At 41.2% G+C, this 24,469-nt stretch overlaps 1 long non-coding RNA gene across 1 annotated transcript; it reads right to left on the bottom strand.

Moving 5' to 3' along the window:
* Nucleotides 1-679: 679 nt before the first annotated feature.
* Nucleotides 680-23,331, bottom strand: LOC143902926 (uncharacterized). Its single transcript, XR_013258536.1, has 3 exons — nucleotides 17,601-23,331; nucleotides 15,809-16,253; nucleotides 680-972 (listed from the first exon to the last, which is right to left on the bottom strand). It is a non-coding gene; the product is annotated as an uncharacterized LOC143902926 (long non-coding RNA).
* Nucleotides 23,332-24,469: the final 1,138 nt, after the last annotated feature.

Raw genomic sequence — 24,469 nt, 5'->3', positions numbered from 1 at the left:
AATTGTTTTATTAAAAGGATATTATTTCAAGAAGTATGAAAAAGCTATTTACTTATGCATATATCGGTATATTGTTTTATTTTATGTATATATATATTATATACGTGTTTTTTTTTTTAATTAAATGCCTACTCAAATTACCAAGATACCTTATCTAAATCGTTACAAAATACTTAACTACTTGATCGTAAGATGGCACCACATAGATATATTTCGATTTGACAAATGCAGAAAAATTACTTTATTCTCCAGATTATCATTTACAACTTATATATTCAAATTCGGTACTTGTCATTTTTATATTAATCCGTTCCATTATTCATGTTTGATGGAAAAATAATGTGCACATTATTGGGATTCTTTTTTGTGAGAAATCGATTTAAAAAATTAAGAAATAATTTCAAACAGAAAGAAGAAGATTCTAATATTCTATCACGCATATTTATATGTTTATATAATAATAATATGCTTATAATAATATGCTTATAATATTTTCCATGTATTTTCCATAACAGGTGTCAGATGATTTGAGATTCAGAATTATATGTGGACGCTTCTCGCACCTATGGATGTGTGTCGCGCGCGCATTTTTCTTCCAGCTATAAAATAATCTCAAGTGATTTATCTCAAGATGCTAATATAATCTGCATGCATGTGACGAAGAGCAATGGGGGTATAATCCTTCTTTTTTTCAGAGAGGAAGAGTGTGCGACGCACACGATCTGGAAAATCATACATTCTGTGTTTTCAGTTACACGTGTTCTTATTCAAGTCACGTTCCGACGACAAGGGTAATAGCCCCGAACTTTGTCTTGGTCGGATCAGCTTAACTTCCGGTAGTAAAATTTCACGAAATTCCAGTGCGGTCGCGCGGCGAAATATGTTTTCTGGTGGTTTCTGGCATTTTTCAGCTTGATCGATCACTGCCACATTGTTATACCGTAGGAAATAGCGGACGTTTTTATGAGTTTCCTGAAACATGGACGTTACATCACGCCGATTAATTTACATTACCATAACATACACTCGCAACTTTAAAAAATTAAAAGAATAATTTGGGCAGAAAAATATCAAAATGACTTTTTTAATTTAAGGAAATTAGTTGAAGAAAGTTGAAGGAATAATTATTTCTGTTAATATAATCGCGAAATATTCGCCAAATTTTATTTGCATAATATTTGTTTAATGTAACTGCGTGGGTTCCAATTATCTGTATCCATAACAGAGCTATCTGATGTGCAATATACGGTGGCGCGACGATACAATGAGAAAAAAACACCCGATATGGTGAAATCACATTATGCGCTAGTAATCCGCGCCGCATTGCGATGAATGCACGTGTCTGCGGCTTTTCCGCGCGTCACGAGATTCATGAATGCAAATATTCCGCGAATAAAGAGTCACGCGCGCTCTTTACATCATTCACCTTTCTCATTTTTGTCCCTCGTCTCCTTCCACGCACTCTCTCCCACCCTCTCTCACGCCTTTGTTCTTCCTCTTACGCTATTTCCCTCTCGCCTTCCTCCATAAGAGGTCGAACTTTAACCCCCCCCCCCTCCTTAGACGTATCCTGATGTACGCGCTACCCATTTTCGCGTTTATGATTTAATGAACGCAACTCCGCACTTTCCCACCATCGACAGCAGTCCGCGCGCCTCTTCCCTCGGTAAATCTTCGGCGTACGCCTTATTATAAACTCTTTTGCGCGGCGCAATTTAAAAGTGTAGCTCGCAAGTTCGTCCCATGAAGCTTCGTATTAAGCTTCCACCTTAAAAGCGGCACCTCGGCAGCCGGTAGAAGTATCGCCGAAGTTTAGCTAATCATTTCTCATCGCGGACGCTGATAAATTATTCAATTATAACGTCCACCGCCATACACACCAACCGAACAATTTCAAAGTACTGCGGGAAAGAAAGAGAGAGAGACGGAGAGAGAGCTGAGAAAAAATGTGGTGCATTTCCTTGACGCTATTCGAACGTTTCTCGCGATATCGAATTAGTATCGCGCCGACAATGCGCGGAGATTAAAGTCAGATTTCGAAGTACTTGGCAATTCTCTGTACGTATTTCTCGCACGTAGTCGTAGCTTGATATATTTAATTAACCTTCCTTTGACCCTGCGCGCCCTTTTAAGTGCATCATTACGTATTCTCTTTTGTAACGCCAGGTTTTATGCAGACCACATTCGCAGCACCTTCCTATTCTTGATCATATCTTATATGAACCATGTATAAGGATTGTAAGGTATTAATTATATCATTTATCCCTTATTGTAAATATTTTCTATTAGCTCTACTACCTAAATGTATGTACGATAAGTATGTAAATCAAGAAGACATGTCTATATTATACAGAATCTCACGAAAATTTTTTTTCTTATAAATTTGGAGAACGCATAAATAGAATGCATATTATCATATAATTTATTCGTTAAATGTGGATCAGGTGAAGGACGAGTTAGACAAACGTTAGAATCTCGCTAATAGAAACGCACAGTGGATCTCTTTCGGTCTATGCAAGGAAAGTTTTACAATCGGGCAAATCTAAGGGTAGCGCGCCAGCTTTAATTGAAATCTCTATTTACGTCTCCCAGCGTAGATTCCAACGCAATTTCTGTTAATATCGGCGTGTTCACCTCGCTGTTGTATGACACTTTGTTCCAGTTCTGCAGCACGACGACAGAGAAAGAGGTCGGAAGTTTCTGGATGTCGGTAATGAATATATGAATGTATAAACGGTCGCCGTTTGTCACTCGAGAATCGTACGTGTATCGTTTCATGAATATCTCGCGTATCAAGATCACGTTTTCAATGCCAGCAAGACGTTTAACGTCTCATATATGTTGCTACTCTTATTGAAGAAAGTTGAACTCTCAAACAATCATTCTTTTCATTTTCTCCTACGGCTTTAATATACATATGTATATGTATATATATATGTATATGTACAGGGTGTTCCAGGTCAGGTCAATAAAATTTCAGTCTTATAGGAAATTAAATTTGGAACAAAAAAAGTTCTTATAAACATAGGTCCCGAAACGCCTCGTTGAAAAGTTATAGCTAAACTTCGAAAAATCACGTTCTTTTGATGCGATGTTTGAAAATAACCCTTCAAAACCCATCATTTATTTTAAAAAAGTTGTGAAATCTAATAGGTAATTAAGTAACAAACTAAATTACAACAATTTTATTTAATTCTGATAAGGCGTTCAAAAATAAGCTCAAAACAACAAAAAACGTAGAAACTTGAAAAAACCACCTTTTGATGATTTTTGTGTAAACATTACATTCATAGCGTTCATTTTAGTATAACAATTAGCTAGTTATTTTTAAAAATCATAAAAAAACGTGATTTTTCGAAGTTTATTAGCTATATAATTTTTGAATAAAACATTTTTGGACCTATGCTTTGTAGGAACTTTTTTGTTCTAAATTCAATTTCCTATAAGATGCTAAGTTTTTAATGACCTGATCTGGAACACCCTGTTTATATAATTAGTTTTTGATCTTTAATAGAAATAATTATTAAGAGTTAAGAGTTTGGATAGTGCATACCAATCCCTTTTGTCCCGAGCACCGAATGGAATATCACAAAATCGCATTTGTGCTGTTCATATCGTGAACGAACATTGCATATTATAAATGAATACTCGCGATAGACATCTGTCCATCAAATTTACAATCGTGGCATCATCAATTGTCCGAATCCCTACGCAGACAGAAATTTCATTTATCGAAAAAGTTTAAATCAAACCGCCATTACTCACGATGCGGCAACTGTGACGGAGCATTTCGATTCACCAGAAGGCAATTGAAATTCGTTTCGTCACTGGTATTTACGAGTCCTCCTTTTTTGCGATTTTGCAATTTATAGTAGGTATTTCAAGATATTCTGAATCGGCACAATTTGGCGGTACGCGGAAAAGTACAATTCGTTTCGTACGTGGCGGGTGGGGCTTTTTAGCTCGCTTTTTAATTTTTTACCTATCCTGCGGTAGAACTCGACGAATGTAAATTTCTGTCGATTACGATTGGCGCGCAAAAATCTATTTCATGAAATACGTTCGTAGTTTGTCAATCATGCAGAACATAGCGCTTTGAAAAATCGGAACCCGCGTAAACAATTACTCAACTCGCTCGATCGTACGTATGATTTATCTATAACGTAAAATTGTTTAATTCATGATCGCGGGAAGAAAATATGTATATAGGTCTTGTCATTTTGTTGGAGGTACTAAATTGTCATGAATTTCGACATTTCGCGCAACTCGAATCCCCGAAACTTGCGGATAAAACGGATTAGTACCGAGCGTATCCGAACGAAGGGGATGTAAATCGATTTCGTCGTGCCCTTAAATTCTATTAGCGCCAACTCCGATTGCATTCTTCAAATGGAAATAGGGAACGAGATTTTCGCGACGGTGAAGTGATTTCGACAAAGCAAAGTCGCGCGCCGGGCGTGTGATTAGATTTTACACTCTCGCTTTACCTTCACCGAATGCCGTTGTCTTCGTTGTGTGCCCCTTAAACGAAGCCCTACGCCCGAAACGTTACGAAGCGATATCGGAAAATAAATTTTGCGTAATCGTGTTTCGACTACGGAGGGGGGCCCACCGTTCGCTATTTAACGCAGGAAATTCTTGTCCTGCTCTGGCAGAGAACTAACACAGGACCATTTCCCTTTCCAGTTTAAACTGCCATTTGTGAAACCGTCTGCCGCGGCGAACGAGTGTCCCGGTTCCTGTTCTATCGTTGATGATTTATTCAATCGCGCGCGCTTGTCGATATTTATCGTTCGGCAAACGTTCCGAGGGGACCAGACACTCTCCCGATGAGATAAATCATATTATCGTAGACAAGTAGCGTCCACTACGTGTGGCAATCTGCATCCATGCCAAAATCTGCGGCCGTACGAGCATGGAAATCGTATTAGATTGATACTGTATTGCTTAATGGCGGTTATATCTGCTTTTATAAGCGTCAACTGTCTTTTTGCATCGTCGTTATAGAGCAAACATCATTTATTTTACTGGTTTTTTTTTTTTAATGGAATCATAATGCTATTCTTATAACTTTTTAAAGATCCTTTAAGAACTTTTCTATACTGTACAAAGTGTACAAGAAAATGAAAGACGAATGAAAAATTATAAGTTTTTACATTGTCATATCTTTCTCGTTAAATCTCTGTATAAGATAATGTACGCATATCCGCCCATATTTTCTGCATGCCCCTTAAATTTTCGACAAGATTGGCCCTGGTTTGCCACGGCGAGATGTAACATGCAAATGTGATGAGATGTTGCAGCATAGACGTTGTTGTATAGAACGACACTTCATCGTTGCTAGGGTTAATGCAGAGTTGGCGAGTTTCCCCTCGGAAACATTGAATCCGACAGCCTCCGGCGTCGTCGCACGAACTAAAACGTTCGCCTCGCGAATTTCTCTCCGAGAGGATGCGCTCTCGGGGGGAAAGTTCCAGATAGGAAACAAATCCTATTCGGACGGAATGGCCGTTCGGGGGAGTTGCTACAACGATTGAATGCACGCCACGCTCGATTATTTAAGCGCGCACCCGAGATTTCTCGGAGCGTAAGTCGGGATGCGGCGCGGCGCGGAAGATCGACGGGAGGCACACCCTCGGCCTCGGCGTGGTGTGCGAGACACGGCGCGGCGCGACGGATATATATGGCGCGACAAGGAAAAGGAGCGTGTGTCGGCTGACGCCGCTTCGCGGAGAGCGATATCGATTTCGACCTGTCGAGCGTGAGCGATTTAAACTCGGAAGACGAAGGAGATAACGTAAAGAGTCTTCGTCCTTCGTCCTTCCCGCTCCCTCTCCCTCCCTCTCCGTGCTCGTTTGTGCACCGCGAAGTCGATCGGATTCGAGTGCCGAGGAGTATTTCTATGATTTACTCTCTCGACTGACGGCCGCTGCATCCTCAGCGACAACGTAGCAACTGTTTAGATTGGCATAATAGGATTGTCTCCTTTTTCCTGCTAGCTGTTCGATTTAACGAAAAGATGCCGAAAAAGTAAAGTAAACGATTTTGTCGGTTATTACAATATGATGATTTAGATTGGGGAAAAGTCTAAAGTTTATCATCTATGTAACATTTTAAATTTTTAAAATATAAATCTGTGCAGCTTCTGCTAATCGTAGAAATTTTCTAGAGAAAAAATGCTAAAAAATTGTCGCGCAATATCTCGTTGAGTATATACCTACATAACAAGGTCCAAAAGTTTCCAGTCCAAAGTTATAAAAAAAGTGATTAAATAAAACTATTATTTTTACTTTTTAATATAATTATCCTTTATTTCAATACGTATTTTAGAACAATGAATTAATTTTTCCATATTTTATTAAAAAACTATTCTGAAATTTTGTCCTTAAAATGCGCTTAATACTGCAAAGATTATTTCTTTATTATTAGTAAATTTGTTCCATGCAAGATTTTAAATTTGAAAACTATTTTTTATTTTTAAAATAGAGTTAAAAAGAGTTGACATAAAATAAAAAATAATTTTCAAAATTAAAGTCCAATTTGCATGAAAAATTTATCAATGACGGAGAAATTATTTTCGTCGTGTCAAACTATTTTAAGAACAAAATTTAGAATAATTTTTTGATAATAATAGAAAAATAAATTCATTATTCTAAAATATGTATTGAAATAAACGGAGATTATACTAACAAATAAAAACAGTTGTATTATTTTATCACTTTTTTATATATCTTTGAGCCGGAAACTTTTGGCCTTTACTACTAATTTTACTACTTCTCTCTTAAAAAGCTATAACTGTTTCGTGTAATTTAGCTGCACATTTACTTCTTACCGCGTCTCGCTAAGATAATATGGTATAAATATATATATGCTTTTTGCCGTCATCCGGTTACACCGAGATCCCGGAGAATCTTAGAAAAGAATACGCGCGCTAAATCTATCTTACATTTCCGAAAATATTATTCCACGGTTATTCGCGTGCGATAGATAGAATGTCGAGACTGCGCCCAGCCGATGCGGCTACACTTTGCGGGGCCGAATATTCGTATTGCATCGGCAGATATCGAAAATATTGTCGTTTGTATGTAGCCGGAGGAGCAAGCGCGGGCGCGATTTAGGATTCCACAGATAAATAGTTACGACCGCTCACCCCCACTCGAGCGGTCCCTGTGCGGCCCCCGTTTCGAAACGTTTTATGCGAAAATTCCGGGGCTTTTACGCGTGTTGTCGGCAGGTGTTGTCCCTTGGAGACCGCGGTATCGATTCCGTGCCGTTGAGCATGAGCGATTTAAGCTGCGAAAACAGTAGGAACTTATAAAGCCATCGTGTTGCGGAATCAGCCCGCGACGGAAACGGTTAAAATCATTTTCTCTCCTCTTCCCCACCCCTCCCGACTTTCTCGTTTATCTAAACACTTTAAAGTGCTCTATTAACTCCGATATCTCGCTGATGCTACTATAAATAAATTCAAAGAATGGATGATTCGCGCGTAGAATTGATTCACGTAACCGATTAGTTTTAGATCGATTGTTCTGAATTCTTTTCGAGGGAACTTTGGGTTAGTTTCAGGGTGGTAATGCTCGGCTAGCTCGTATCTGCGACGGTTATAGGGACGTCATTATGGCGCAGTGTCTCTAATCAGCGGTGGCGATCTTTCGATATCTGCCGTCAGAAACCATGTCACGTAAATGTGGGCTATCTGAATTGTAGATCATTGCGAGTAATCGTGACATAATTATGTACTCGTTACAAATGAGACGTCGGGGTCGTCGGGGATGATAGAATTACACTTTTAAAACACAAAGTGAGTTAATAATTTTATCAGAGAGAGAGAGAGAGAGAGAGAGAGAGAGAGAGAGAGAGAGACGGCGTTATCCTCGGAACAATTAAAATTGAAATCAAAATCGCTCATCGCGAAATTATCTTTCCAAGTGAATATCTTAAAATAACTACCCGCTATTTTCTTCTACGCTAATTCCAAGTTATCCATTACATCTTCTTGGCTAACCGAGGGTCGTCCGCGAGACCCGAATTGCGTCAGAGAAATGAAAATATTTCCATACCGGCGCGGCGGTATAATGCACCGCAGTTTCTTACAAAACACAAAGATGCATCAGTTTTATAACAGTGTTAAGAATTTAGCTCGGCCAAGGGGACGTTATACGCGTGCGTTAATGGACGCGATTACCGCGATAACGACTTCCTAGCATTTTCGCGAGTCGGCACACCGCGGCCGGAAGCCGACTCCGCGGACGATACTTCCTGACATTTATCGAGATTTCTTTCCGACAACGTCGCCTTTAAAACAGTATATTAGGCTGAGAGTTATAAATCAGACTCCCGGGGCGGCAGCGGCGGTTGTGTCGGTTGGTGGTCGTGATAGTGCTTAGTAAGTAAGACAGTATGCTGCGCTCCGCGTTGTACGTGTTACATTAGATGTACTTATATACAGGACGTACCAGAAAGGTGCATTTTCTCTTAGACATAAATTCTCTAATGAATTTACAGAACCAAGTTTTTCTCAGTAAAAATTTGGATTAAATTTCACTTGAAACGACGACACAAATTTCACATAAACAAAACGAACAAGAGCAATAATGTATGATTATTTCCCTTGTGGATAATTATTATTTATATAATTTTTAGAAGTGGATTATGCAATGCTGCCTTTCTTTTATTTAACTATATAACATTGAAAGGTGGTAATCCTACTGCAAAATGTTTCCTAATGAAAAATTGGAGAGAACAGGCTTTGTCGTATCCAATCATTAAATTGCGCGTGACTTCTGATGCATCCTGTATACGCGAACAGCGTACATAGAATGCCAGCAGGTTGGAGTCACGAGATTTCCCGGGTAGCCCGCTGCTACAATATTGCTCCTCCCTGGCGTCAGGCCAACCTGCGTTCGACTGGGTGATGGGAGGAGAGGAGCGGAAAGAAGTGCGTGAAAAGGAGATAGACGGAGTCAGGATAAGAAGGGGAGACGAAGTAGGTGAATGCCTATCATGTGAATAAGCTCTACAGCGCAGCGTACGTGGGCGTCCTTTTAATTTGCGTGCCTTCCCATTCCTCTATAGCCCTTTTTTACCTTTCATCCTCTCTCTCTCTCTCCCTCTATCTCTCTCTCTCTCCCTCTCATACTCTTGTTTTTTCCCCCCATCATTGCTTTTTTTCCCGTCGATATTGCGTTAAACGGTGTCTTATCCTGCCTCGGCGAACGTGGCCGCCATTCAATCTTCGTCTGTCAATCGCCGGATTTAACCACGGCCTCGGAAGCATCAACGAGGATGATGGCGATAAAGGGAAAGATTATGGAGCGGATACGTTATCCTCTCTCGCGAAGAGATTAGATCCGAACTGAGGTTCGCTTTTAAGAATCTGCGGGATCTTATCAAATTGCTCGTAACGGTAGTATTTCACGAAAGCGTTTCGTAAATAAATGGTATGTTATTTATGCAACTTGTTTAATTTTACAATGTGAACTAATGGAAATGATTCACTTCTAAATACGATCGGAATTCTATGACATTTTTAGATAAAAATAGAAATTTATTACAACACGAGAAACATATATAATATGATCTTATATCGTTATAGAATTATATCTAGGTGACATTCGTATTACGAATTTTATATCTTTTGAATCAGGTATAATTTAATCCTCATAAATGTTACACAGACATTTTGAAAATAGGACAAAATTATTTCAACGAGTGCTTTCTAAGAATTTGTGAAGTCAGCCCGCAGTGTCTGAAGTTCGAAGCTCTTCGCGATTTTCACGATGCTACATCAAGCGAAATGAACTCTTGAAATTATTCTACGATAAGTTATTCGAATAATCATAAGTTAGTTTGGAAATTTATAAAGAAATCGGTATGAAATTCGTTATGAACTTCCGCAAGAAAGTGGATGCGCGATTCATAACTTGTGCGACTTTGTCAAGGATTTACTAATTACTTTTCGTTGAAGTACGAAAGCTCAATTTAAAAAAATCCGAACAACTGATTTTTTCTACGTAAATTTTTTAAATTTAAAGTTTCAATTTAATTCTTTTTAATAATTTTTTTATCTGCTGCAATTTAATTAAATTAGTAATTTTAATTACAAATTTTCAACAATATCCGTTGTTTTAGAAAATATCGGAGGAAATCACGTGGAAAGTTGCTAGCGTTTAATTAGTGTTAAAATTCGATACGCGTTTGTTTTCCCAACGCATTCCACATTTTTAAAATATATATCAAAATATTAAATAACACTAATTAGCGCGGAACGTGTTTTTCTCAACGAGAAGCAGTGACGGATGCCTCAGTAACGTGTAACGTACGGATCCGGTCTAACGATAAATTGCAGCAGGCGTTACCTCTAACGAAAACATCGTTTCCGCGAACATCGGTCCGCATACCGCTACATACCAACTGCCGGCTCTGCCTTATCCTTCTTCATTACACCGCCGAACTTTTCGGCGTGCGCACGGCTGAATTATATTTCCGCTGTGGTTCCGGCCCACTCGCAAAACGCCGCAGGCAGGAAACAACCTGGAGATGACCGCAGACTCGTTATTCTCCCGCGGCGGCGGCGACTCTCTAACCAATCCATAGTAAATTCCATTGCCGCGGTTGTTTTCTATTTATCGCGATCGAAAGGAGACAGAGCGAGAGAAGGAAAGAAATCGGGGATTCGGGTAGAGAGAGAGAGAAAGAGCGCGGTACACGTGCGAACAGCGTGCACGCGAAAAGATTGAAAGCCCGGAGGAAAACGTGTCGAATGAGAGAAAATCGGTAAAAGAGCGAAATGGACTGGCGATCGGGAAGAGACGACGATCTCGCCGTGGTGGTTGGTTGATCGGTCATCACCGTCAACCCTGAGGGCGGTTTGCCGGGGTTAACCGATGCAGTACGACGCAGCGGGGTGTCCTATTGCAACCAGCTTGAAAATCGCTCGAGTGTACCGACGACCCCGACTAGCCTGGCCGACCTGCGGTCGCTCATCTGCAGTATTATAGGTGTGCACACGTGCAAATACATATACTTACATGTACAGATACGTGGAGATATTCGTACACGCGATCGTTCCATGGATATGCGTGTGCGTGTAGGGACACGAGACAACGATGCTTCCGGGTTCCCGTGGGAGGGCCGAAATGGGTGGATGAGTATCGGTGTTAACGTCTCAGTGGACACGCCGTGACGCTGTTCGCTCTAACCGATAACGTTGCCAACTCGTTAGAAATGAATGGGCCGTGCGGGGGAGCAGCAGGTGACATGGGGGTCTCGGGGACAATGGAGTCGGTAACGGCCTCTCTGTTCCGAGTGCAATGCGCCCGCCGTCTCTTTCTCACCGCTCTTCAGGACTTTGTTACTCCGATACCTCGTAATTAATCTCGAGCAGAGTTCGGGCGGTGTTTGCTGGAACTCGTTATATCATGGGAACAGAGCGTCCGCGGTGGCGGAAGAGGACGACGAAAACGAAGGCGCTCCGAAATGATGCCTTGAGAAATTGAGACGTACATAAAGGACACCCGGGCATGTTAGACGGGAAAAGGACCGTCGGTAGGGGGATGGCTTTACTTTGAGGCCAACCCTCGTTACTCGAAGTAATCAAAGAGCGTTAATCGTCTGTGACGCGATTAATTTAATTTTATTGCTCCGCCTGCTTCTTATTTACGAGCGATTATCCGCCGCGTAAATGATGTTACCTCCTGTCTGGTGTTTCCGCCTTGCCCAGGACGAAGCTTTTAACATAAGCAAAAATTCAAGTAACTCTCAAGTGAACGTGAAATGGAAATAAAAAATCACGTGTATCGATATTCGCCGTGTCGATAGTCGATATATCCGGCGCGTTTTTGAAGAATTCAGCTAACGGAGCGCGCGAGGGTGTCTAGGTTACGTGCAAGCGGCTTAAGAAGTAGCCTTTAATATTCATGTGTAACTTGAGATGTCGTCCGGTGGCTGCGACGAACGCGGTCACCGGGCAATTGTAAATTCAAATCATCGTCAAAGTTCAAGGCGAGGCAGCGAGTCGCGCGCGCCGTAGTTCTTTAAAGGGATACCCGCGAAGAAAATTATAAACTTTCCTCTCATCGTCGATATCTCAACTGCGCGAGTCGCGAGAACTGAAATTTTGCAACCGTTATCTTATCATCCGGTCGGCATTATCCCTCCCTTCAAAATATATGCACGGTCTTGCCCCGATAAGGCTACTTTTCCTCGGATGCTCCGTCTACCGTGAGAGTAATCATGTCACACGATCGTAAGAACTTTTGTCTCGGCCGTAGATCACCGTAAACCGCTGCATGTGACGCGCGCCCTGAAACTTTACAAAACTTTCGTGTCCCTTAAACTGGCGCGCGCGGTATTAAACCCCGGGACGGGATAACGATGGTGCCCGAATCGATCGTCGTCGGCCGACGAACGGAGAAGGGCTCGCGAAGGGAACGCTTGTGGAAACGATTGCGCCTTGCGGATCCAATCGTCGTGACTTCGCGCTCGTAGATCGCTATCTCTCATTCTCTCTCTCTCTCTCTCTCTCTCTCTCTCTCTCTCTCTCTCTCTCTCTCTCTCTCTCTCTCTCTCTCTCGGCACACTGACATTAGCTTCTACACCGAGCGCGCGACTCCTGGAAGAGCTCTCGCCAACTCGTGGAGCACGGTCGCCGTTTCCCGAGGCAGAATAAACTGTGGATAAATCGCGGGATAAGCTATATCCAAGTTCTACCGAGTGATCAGTATAAGGACGTTTATTGTATATTTTGACGAGAGAAGAGTTATTTAAGATAGTCATAACTGTCTTAATTGGCTATCGTGAATTATGTAACTTGGTATTTTACTTCATAATTAGCGGCTTCATTTCATAAAGAATCCCCACGTTAACGTATGCACTCAATTAGGAATTACATTAATTGAAGAATGTTCTAATTTTAACAGCTATAAGTGTTCGAATCTATAACTCCACGTATATTTAATCGATAATTGGAATGATACGAATATATTATGTGATTATTTTTTAATATACTTGCATACGTAAAACGTATCATCATTGTTATTATAAATTCGACCTTTTTAAAAATTTCGATTGAAATTAGGCAACAAACTCATTTTTTTCTGGCGTGAAACGATCATTGGCAAGGGGGCGGAGGAGACAGCCAGACACCGTGAATGCTTCATAAACTTTTTGGGCGGGGACGACAAAGTGATCCTGAGCTTTGGACGAGAGAGAGAGAGAAAAAGAGAGAGAGGGAGCTCCTCGACGACGCACGTGACGGAAGGATGTTGTAAGCATTGTCGCCGCAGGTTTATGATGGATAGACGGACGAGGAATTCCGGGTGCCTTCGAGCTTTTGCCGCTCAGCAGCGCTCGCTTGATTCCCGGGGTGGAATGCGCGCCCCTTAAAAACGGGGGCTGCGGATAAACTCGAGTAATTTGTCACTTCGCCGCCGTCTCCTGTACAACGGCTGCGACGGCACGCCCTTCATCGTTCGCGTAAAAAGTGAGTCGCTTTCTCCCTTCCCCCTCCCCCCTCCGCCCCCGGCATACCGCTCACTCGTTTTCGCATGCCGAGCTGCGCAAGATATGACTTTCTGCTCGCGGCAGAAACGACGAAAAAAGTAACTACATCCCACCGAGTGGAAGTCATTTCGATCCATTTTCGACTGTTTTGCGACCGATTTATACTTTCTCTCCATTAGTAGCTAGTCTATACTTAATCACGTTTAGTCTTCGATATAAAGATTTATTAACGCGTCACTTATATTATGAAAGACGCTGGGTATATACTTTGTAAAATATTGCAGAGAATCTTAACTGCTGGTCGGCACATAATTTTTATCAATTTGTACTCTAAAAAGAATTTTAAAAAAATCTACCTTCAATTTGTGTCGATTATTGCGAAGCTGGCCATTACTTGTACTTCGTATTTTTGCGATCAAAAAGAACCTAATGAAATCCCCGGGCTAATATCGTTCCGCGACGTACGACAGCTTTAAGAAAATCGAGAGTAGAGAAGGTAACGCTCGTTTTTTATCTCCGCTCCTTCTTCTTCCCTCGCGTCCTATTCTCTTCTTCTGCCACGCGCATTATCGCGCCAAATATAGTCGAGTCAAGATTGCACGGTGCCGAACGATCATATCGATTCTAGATCGTTACTTGCTGAAAGAAGCCAGAGATTCTATCGTCAATAACGAACGCGGAAGGAAAGAGAAGAACCGTCGCAATTTTAAGGCTTTTTCTTTTCATTCTGCTCACGAAAGCGCAACCACGTCGTGGATATGTGTGTGTGCTATGCGCGCGCGCGTATATATGTACGTGCGTATGTGTAAAACGCAATGCAGTAAAAAGTACATGACACAATCTAGAGGCGCTTAGTTTCATCTTTCTTTCAACTCGCTCGCCTTTATTTTATCTCTCTCTTTCTACCTCTCTTTCTCTCTTTTTATCTCACACCCTCTTTTATCATACACAATACACATCCGCGCACACATGCACATACACACAAATATATTGTGGAATATTTACCCTATTTTACTAAAGAGACGCAGATAAGGAATAAAGAGCTAGAGTATACGCGCGCATTCGCGTTAATCTGCGACGAGAAGGAGCAAACTAGACGTAATTACAGATGATACACCGCGCTTGTTTGCAGACCGCTATTACGAGGCTAAGCGATGTAAGCTAAAAGCTTCATTTAGCGACGATGAAATTCCAGCGAAAGATGCTTTACGTAACAGTCTCTCTATTTTATTAACGTCTCAACGGGACTGCTCCGACGTTCCATGCGGCGCTGTTGTTTGTCGCGAAATTAATGACCGGGTGATCGATCTAGCGCCTAAATTCGACGAACGTCTAGTACCGTTCGGTCAGACGGTCCAGATCGATATTGGCTTATGGCGACGCGTATATCGCCGAAAACACAGCGATGCAAGCGTCGTAAAGCACGGGCGAGCACGAGCTCGCAAGTGCAACGCGCCACGATCAAACGTTGCAATTAAGTATAGGCGAGCCGGCCACTATCTCGTCGCGAAATCCACCTAACGTGTAGTACGCCCGCGCTACCACCGATACTGTGTACCTATTCGCGGTCACGAAAATCTACGTTGACTGTACATTACTTGCCGAACTTCGAGGTTGATCGATACTGCTTACATTACTGCCGACGAAGAATAATTGTATCGAGACGTGTAACGAAATGTAATTTAACTGCTCGACACGGGTTGAAATTACGTTACATTACGTTGATTACACGCGATGTATGTAAGTGGAACGTGTACGTCAAATCTGTCATGAAAACGACTAATTAATTATTAAACTAATTAAGTATTAATTAACTATATTAGAGCTACAGTTTGTACAGTTGTACAATTAAAAACGTAATATATTAACATATCACCACGATATGTGTCAATAAAAGACTGTAAAGATTGAAATTTTTCGCATCGCAGTGCATTAATTATCGATAGCTGAAGTAAATGGTTTTGTCTCTGCGTCCACGTAAATAATTAAATATCTTGCCTATAATATAGCTTCGTACATTTCTTTCCTCGCCGTGTTGTTAATTCGCCGCGTCCTCCGCCGATTTGTCTTACGGAAGATAAAAATAAAGAGTATGTTGTGCTCGAGTTTGAGGTATGGGCTAGCTCACGAGCGAGTTATCGCAGACACGGTGGACGAGGGTGCGAGCCGCGCAAAATGGGACACTCGTCGTTTGTCATCGCTGAATAATCGCGGAGAACGGTACGGGGGCAGTGTAGTAGGCGAAAGGGTGAGTCGCGCAGCAGCAGGGATGGGCGTTTAAAACTATACAAAGACCATTTACCCTCGATCCTTGCGCAACGGTCGTCCGCTCTTTTCCTCTGTCCGCACTCCAAGGATTGGGGTCGAGAGTGGTCTCGCAGAGAGAACCGGAATTCGCTTCTTGATACAGCCGGGTCTCGGTATGCGTGCGAGCATGAAGCTATTTCGCGTAAGGTATACGAGACGAAGCCACCACCCGCTTCTTTCACCGGGTATGGTCTTGACGTCTTGACAACGTCGGACGAGGTGGGCCGACGGTAACGGCGGCGGCGACGGGGACAGCGATAATAACCAACAGCATCTTCTACCTGTATTTCCGAACATCAGCGCGTTTTTGTCACGCATTAATGCCGCCGTTCTCCATCGCCGTAATTTATCACTGTCACGCGCGCGCGCGTGCGCGCGCACTCCTTCGGTATCGTGTTGGCAACAGCCATTTTATCGCACGAGACAATGAATACAACCTCCTGAATAAGTAAAGTACCTGAATTTATTATTCTTTATTGGCAAGGTACCTGACTATGCCGCGATTCTTCTTTTTTACGTTTTACCTTCTAATTTTTTAACTGAAATACACCAATTAATATTCCTATTTTCTTCAATCTATTGATATTACGTGTCAAAGCATATCGTCTTCCTATCTTAGACAACTTAAGACAATTCGTATTCAATTTAATAATTCTTAATATACGTCATTTTAACAAGAATATTCAAGTTTGTTATTCAGATCAAGAATATTCAGATAGGTTATATGATATATTTATTCCGCAAACATCTCTAATCCAAATAATTATTATAATAAACAGTTATAATTTTGAATATAAAGAGGCTCAAAGATTAAATATCCATAAAATGGAATTAAAGGATTTAGAGCTACAACTAGGTGTTTTCAATAAATTACAAACGTTTCGATCTGTGTTCAAACCATCTTCTCAGTGTAATTTTAAATGGTTTTATATAGTTTCAATTAAACGGCAATTAAAAATTATAAAACCACAGAGGAAAATTTTGTATTTTATGCGTTAGACTGCTAATAATGCGTTTTTGCATGCTTTTATAATTTTTAATTACAATTTATTTGAAATTCTGGTAAATGTAAAACCATTCGAAATTACATTGAAGATGGTCTGAGTACAAATCGTAACACACACACACACATTTGTAATTCATATTAAATACATATACGTGAATATTTCGACACAAATATCTACACTGAGAAAAAAAGTTGTTAACTTGACTAAATATTTTCAACCAATTATTATTTTTTTATTTGAAATATTTAAGTATTTGAGTCAAATTACGTCATGTTAGATTTAAAAAAAAAATATGTCATATTTAATTTAAATATATAATTATTTTAATTAAAATATTTTAATTAAATATTAATTTAATTAAATAAATATTTTAATTTTAAAAAATAATAATTAGTTGAAAATATTTAGTCAAGTTAACAACTTTTTTCTTCACAATCAGTGTAGTTGTAACTTTAAGCCCTTTAATTTCATTTTATTCAGTTGTATAATTATTTTTCAGAATTTTAAATTGCAAATTCCTCTATCTCGGAACGACGTGCGTTTTTCGAAAACGTGTGTTACGATTTATCCTTCCATCGACACTACCTCAAGAAGATCCTCAAAGATACATATCGCGGTTCTTCCTTAAATTGAGATTGATCGCGTACATACGAAGTCAGTCCGTCAGCATGTAGTATTACGAGATGTTCCGATTTCGACGACCGGATGTCGTACACCTCGCAATAGGTATCGTTCGCCGAGTTTCGCAATCTGATTTATGACAGCCCGGTGATCGCTTACCGTCGTATCCCCGGGCAAAGGAGGAGCAATTCGTATCTGCCTTGGATTTGATAGGTCTCGGCACGAGACGATCCTCGACGTTCCTTGATGTTCGTACAACGTGCAGTGGTCTAGACTTCTCCTTAATCTCAGAACTTACATTAAAGAATTAACACCATCGCTGACAACTTTGAAAACGTATTTCCTTTTCTTTAAAAAACATTTTATTGATAAGCATACGCAAAGACGATATCTATTGAAAAAAAAAAAAAAATAGAAAAATAGTACTTTTATAGAAAATATTTCAAATCGCTTAAATTTAATTGAAGCAATAAATTTTGAAGCTCAAATATTACAATTATAACAATTAATACGGGAGGGTAAAATTTTAGTTATTTATGCAATTAAATAATAATCAAGGCATAATGTGATTATGATAAAATTCACTTCGGTGAGGAACGATTCGTTGATCTTTTCTCATCTCCAGCATCATCAGTAATTATTACGTAAGCCTTGCAGTGAGATGGAGCAAGAACCCCCCACGCCATCCGTTCTAATTACTCAAGATGGGCGGAATATCAACATTTGTGCACCGATGCGGACGTGCCCGTTCGGTCGATATGCGTCGTATATATATATATATAGATATATATATATGCGCAGATCGGTCAGGGAGACAGCGGCATCTCGAGTTATGCCTAATGTCTAAGTGATCCAATCTGTAATGCTAAGCGCCACCTCAATATGAGTGCGGGATGTGACAAAGGACTTTGACCTAAGGGCGTCGTGTGTATTCAGGTTGACGTAAGATTGATTAGGGAAAATAAATTCCCTCTCGGTTTGTATCCAATCTTACGTTTAAAAACTGGTAACGGAGAAAGAAACAGCGCTTCAAGACTTTTGTAAATTAAAAATAACTCGTTAATTTGTCGTAAAAAAGACACGTAAGGTAAATGTACCAATGCCGGGACATTTCCCCAGTAGCAGAGTGACGTCAAATGACGTTTTAATGACGTCTCTAGACGTCAATTAGACGTCATCTTGCTACCTGGGTTAAGACCGATGTCTGGATATCTTTGTCACTTTAGTTTTTAAATAAGTATATAACGTGAATTAAAATCAAAGATAAAAATATAATACAAGAAAAATATTTTTATCTTTGATTCTTTGATTTTAATTCGCATTATAGATGAAAATGTCCAGACATAACTACGTGTCCATGCAGGTACTGATACATTTACCTTATATTAGTATTCCAAACTCGATATAATTTTGATGAAGAGTTTCTACTTATTTATATTATGAAACAATGAGAGAGAGAGATGCTATTCTAAATAAAAAATGTCTAACATATTAAAGATGCGCGATACATACATGATTGTACATATCGCACGATATTTTTTGCTGCCTTTTGAAAACTATTGCAATCGAGAAACATTCCGCTCGTAAGGTTCAGTCTACGATGAAACTCTTTCAGAGATTGAATTAGTCTGTCTTTCCTTTCGCGAACGCTCCGGCGCTGACTTACAGTTATTAAACTTTTTTTTTTCCTTTTTCAGTTCAATCGATAAGTTCCCGATCTCTTTGATCCATCTTCTCCATCTAGCGCTGCAGATTTTAATACGTTATCGTCTTCAGGTCTCTGTAAATTCCATTTTAATCCTCCGTTTTGCTAACGGGATCCAGTTTTCTTTTTATCCAGCCGCGCTCCTTGGTTATAACAGAGAGAGATCTTTTTTGCGACGCAAATATGATTACATAAAAGAAGAAGAAATGTACAATACAGGAGGGGAAAATGAAGCGAAATGATGTCCTATTTATTACGCTTAAACCATTCGTATATTCGGGTCGACCCGAAATTGAACGAGTCTCATAAATTTGCGTCGTGCGGTATGTGCCGCGCGATCATTTTTTTTAAACAGTGAATTTTAATATACCGAGGGAGGTAGGCAGATCGGTAGATAAAATATTTGGGGGATAATTCGCCTAATAACCGGCTGACGAATTGCCAGCTTAAAAATCGATACTCCATACGCGGGTTTCGCAATAGGTCACTCCACGTATATGCATCCAATCCGCAACGACATCCGTTTTCATCAAAACATGATGATTATAAGCATTACATGGCATTTGACATACCTGTATGCGAAAAAGCGACGGTGTGCGACGGTTTATTGATCGAGAGGGATTGCCGCGTGTCCCATTATTAATACATTTCATTTCTGATACACGGAAACGCCACACGTAATTATCGCGGCGCGCTAATCAATTTGGAGTTCACATTTCAATAAATTTTGCGTGAGCATTATCAAGAATATTTTAGTCATTATCGCCGCAATTTCGCAAATGCCAAAAACGCCCCACCTCTAAATAACGGGAATAATTATAACAAATTTCGTGACCGATTCATTTCTAGAAAAAGCCTCAATTTCGGGATTCACAGTTGTTAATTTATTGGCATTTGCGACGACAGCGATCAAATTGAGGATATTTATACCATCTGTATAATTAAAGAATTGTGGAATTTTAATAATGATATTGCAATTGATACAGCAAATGTATTTATCTGTTTCATTTTGCATATGACTATATAATATTCCGAATACAATTTTGCGTCTCAATTTTGAAACTTTTTTTCGAATATGTCAGGCACATAATCGCGCGAATCTCCATGGATACTAGATGAAGCAACGGCGTCGATAACCCCCTTCTCTCATCCCGACGATAGACGTGTTATTTATGGCGGCTAACGTGTCTCGAATCAATTGGAACGACGAGCCAAATCGCGTCTCCGTCCGGCCATTTGCGAGCGGGCGGCCAGAACGGCTGTTTCGGATCGAAGGGGGTCGTTTCTTACGGGTTGTTAGCCCCGATCCTACGAGCCATTACCGACATTACGTTATCTCGGCGCGCTCCTGAATGTTATCGTTCGACTTCCACACCCACGCACCCACCGTGCCAATCCGCCTCCTGTCCCTCCCTCCCCTTCTGACTTCCGTTTCCTCCCGTTTCGCCTCCGTCGAACACCTCTAGCGTTTGCGCGCCTCCCTGCGCTAATCTCCTCTCTCGGTTTGCATGACTGCAGGCTCGTGTCATAAAACACGCACACTCGCGTGCCGTGATGCACACGTAAAATTCCCGCCGGAGTATCCGTCATTTCTTGGAGACTGGAAAAACCAACCGCGCCCCGCCCGCAGAATGAAATCGAACGAGAATGCGGAGAGACGCGAGGATGGTTTCGGAAAGCGGAAGCGAGGAGCCGCGTCCTCGGCGGCGCGGCGCGATAAAAGGAATCTTTCTGCCTCGGACTCGTGAATCCCCAGACGCGATGTACACCCCGCGCACGATCGGCGGGGTAGTTATACCCGTAGACCTGGTTGGGGCCACCCCGCTCTCTCCTCTTTCTGGGTAGATGCAATCTGCTGCGCCCTTATGGCGCGTTCGCACATTGCGCCTCGAGCGAAGCGATCGTTTTCGTGTCAATGGACGATGAATCCATCCGCGCGCGCGCGCGGTTTATCTAGCAGCTAACACCACACACGTCGTCGCCGACGCTCTCGATGATTTATTCGTCATTTTTTCGTCGGTATTATATGCGTGATATTGTAATGCACGACGTTGCCCCTGCCGACGGCACCGAGATACCAAATTTGAATTATATCGACCCGATCGTTGACTTTTACCTTGTCACATGTTTCCTTGCCGTCGTGGAAAGTAGAATAAATCTGTGTTCCTGCTTGTTCTAACGCTTCTGTTTTTGCTGTTCTCTCTATTTCCTCCGGACAAAAACGGTTGAAGTAACTTGGAAGCAATTCGAATTGGGCGCAACCTTCGCGTACTATTATACACGTTGATATATTTAATCAAATCGTAGACGCGATTTTTAAATTACAAAATATATATCTTTAATTTTTTGTTATAGTTATATATATGTTCTGACGATTTATCGTGCAATTTCGGGGCGACGTTAAATATCTATATCTTTCGCAAGATATCGCGTTACGCACGATTCATTCGGAAAACGAGCCTAATGAACCTCCGTTAGAAGATATAGCAGCGTTCGCATGATAGAGCTGTAACACGATTATATTACTTATGCAATTTGTATGCGCGCCCTCAGTACGTTATGGTAATAAATTCGCGATAATTACACCCGGGTATATATAGCTGCGCGAAAGTTATTAACTGGAAAGAGGTTTAATCTAGATCTCACGCAAAAAGATTAAATGATGCATAAACGTTATACGTTACATACCTCCGTAGTCGTCAGCGTTTGCCAATTATAAATCGATACGTTATACGCGATGACATAATTGGAGCGCGAGCAATCTGTCGCCGCGTGTTACCCGAACGTGCGTACATCATGACTTCTCGTACGTGGCCGGTGGCTGCGACGACGGGAGGGATCTGGCGGCAATATTTGCCGTGCGCTAATATTGGCCTTTGCTATTGGCTATTTGCCAGTAAATAGAAATTTTCCCCGTAGTCCCGGATATACTTCACCGGAGTATCAACGACGTTGGTACTGTATGTACATCGCGCGACTACCCTTCTTCGCCTTCGTGCTGCGCGATAAACTTTTCGTACGCAATCCTGGGAGGACGTAAACTCTTCCGTAAAATCTCTAGTTTCCTAAATGTAATAAGATAACTTCTCGATGCGAGCTGCAAAAGATTTTTCCGCGCGGAACGCGTGTGTCGCGTCGCGTCGCGGGAAAGAAAATCGCGAGAGAAGGGCGACACAAGTCGAAACTGAAGTAAAGCATCGTGGAAAAATAACGGAGATAAATCGTAGCGTTACGATCGCGGTGCGGGTATGTCACTTTGGCGCTGTGTAACAGTTACACGGTCACGTCAGTCGCCGCGGCAACTTCCTCCGCAGTTGCGACACTCGACAGTAAACTCTGCCGTGACTTTTATTCGCTATATACCGTACCGGGACGACACCCTGAATATGTACGTAGTCATGTACGTACCTTTTACGCGCGACGGTTTTGCGCGGCGCGAACCTAATGCAGACACGGTACTTGTATACGGACGTTAAGACGTCACGCTCGCGACGAGCGACGTATCGGGAAAATATTATAAAAGCGTTCGGCGCATTTTCGCGTCAAATAGATATTGTTATTTGCGTGACAAAATTGGCACGAGGCTTTTTATACGTTTCTACGAAAAGAATATCTAGAAGCTATAGAACACACTTATGTATACGCGAGACATAGTCAGGGGAGGAAAGAAAAAGTTAGAGATTGCGAGACAAAGCGAGAGAGAAAGAGAGGCGTGGTCGGTCACGCGACGTAAGAAACGAGCTATCCGTTAGATGTCTTTATCTTTGCGCTATTAACCGCAATGTTTCCTCGGCGTTGCTTAAAGGGTAAGCGGTTTTCCTGTTAATTGTCCGCCGTTTCTACGACAAGAGGAAACGCGGAAATAAGTCCCGGTCACGTAATGGTCGTGATTAATGGATTACGACGCCCCGTAAATTATAAGTCGCGAGGTGTCGCAAGTGGTAAAATAGTAAGTAGTAGTAGACACTCACGATCAGACACGGCGCGACGGTCGGCGCGCAAGTAAGTAGTAGCGGTACTGATATGGTAAACAGAGTAGATACGGCGCGCTTTGAACAGCCTCAGGAGATAGCGGTTTGATATCTTAATCTTATGTCATCACGGATTATATAAGTATATAATATAAACAGAGTGTTGAAAAATTACTAGAAGAGGACTATTAAATGCTCGTTAAAATAAACTGAGAACCCGGTATATAAATATAAATTTAAAAATCGATAATTGTTTCTATTGAAATACAGAATGTAAATTAATGTATAAATAGAATTATTAATGGAACATTAAACAAAATGACATTATTAATTAAAATGTATTTATTATACATTAGAATAATACTAAATTGGCTATATTCTCATTGTAAATTGTTTCAACAAACTTAACAGTTACGCGCGTAATTGTTAGCGATATATCATATGGAATTGTATAATTTAGAACGCGAGCAAATCTAAAGATCAAGATACGATATCTTCAGATTCGAACGCGATATCGAACTACATAATGAGCACATGTATGTTGTATATGAATACGCGAAGTAATGTATCTCGCGTTGGCGTATATAGAACTAACTACGTGTTCATATATATCAACGGTGTATTGGACTTCCATTTGGAATAAATATGTTCGAGGAAAATAACCTGTCCCCGAGGGGAAAACCATAGACAGGAATCGCGAAACAGGGGAATACCGATAATAATGGAACAACAGCCGTGGGATGATTATATTATCAAATAGAAAGGGGGAGCCGCGTAATCACGTTACTATTATAACTGTGAACGGGGTTAGCCATATAATTAGAGAGACGCGCACCGGTCAGCGCTGCGCACGACTAAATCGGCTGGTATCATCGAGAATCCGGTCGTAGATCTACGTTGACTCAGTTGGATTAAACGAATGGCGGTCGGTAAATAGATCGGCGAGGAATGACGCAGAACGCGGACGAGGCGATTGGGCCGACGAGCACCCTTGTCTCCTTGTCGGCCAACCGTTTCCGCACGCCGAGAGGAGCTATCTCTCTCTCTTCCTGCCTCCTCTCTTTGATGCTTTCTGCCGGGACGACGGCCGCTTAAATAAGCTCGGCTTCGATAATGAAGGAAAATAAATTACTTCGTAATGTCGAGCGACCCACCACCCTCTTACCTCGGGCTGCTGTTGCTAATCCATCCCCGTCATATCGCGTCCGCCGCCCGCTTTTATATCTAACGCCCCGCTCATTTGACAGAAATAGCAAGGCAGAGAAACGCGGAAATACTTTTCTCTTTTCCTTCTTTGGCATTCGAGAGCAGGAATTTTTCTTTGATCGTGAACAAGAAATGAATATATATAT

This window comes from Temnothorax americanus, unplaced genomic scaffold, assembly GCF_048541705.1.
Source record: "Temnothorax americanus isolate GAGA-0224 unplaced genomic scaffold, ASM4854170v1 Scaffold42, whole genome shotgun sequence".
NCBI lineage: Eukaryota > Metazoa > Arthropoda > Insecta > Hymenoptera > Formicidae > Temnothorax > Temnothorax americanus.
Note: the sequence above shows the minus strand (reverse complement) of the source record. Positions and strands in the feature narration are given on the sequence as shown.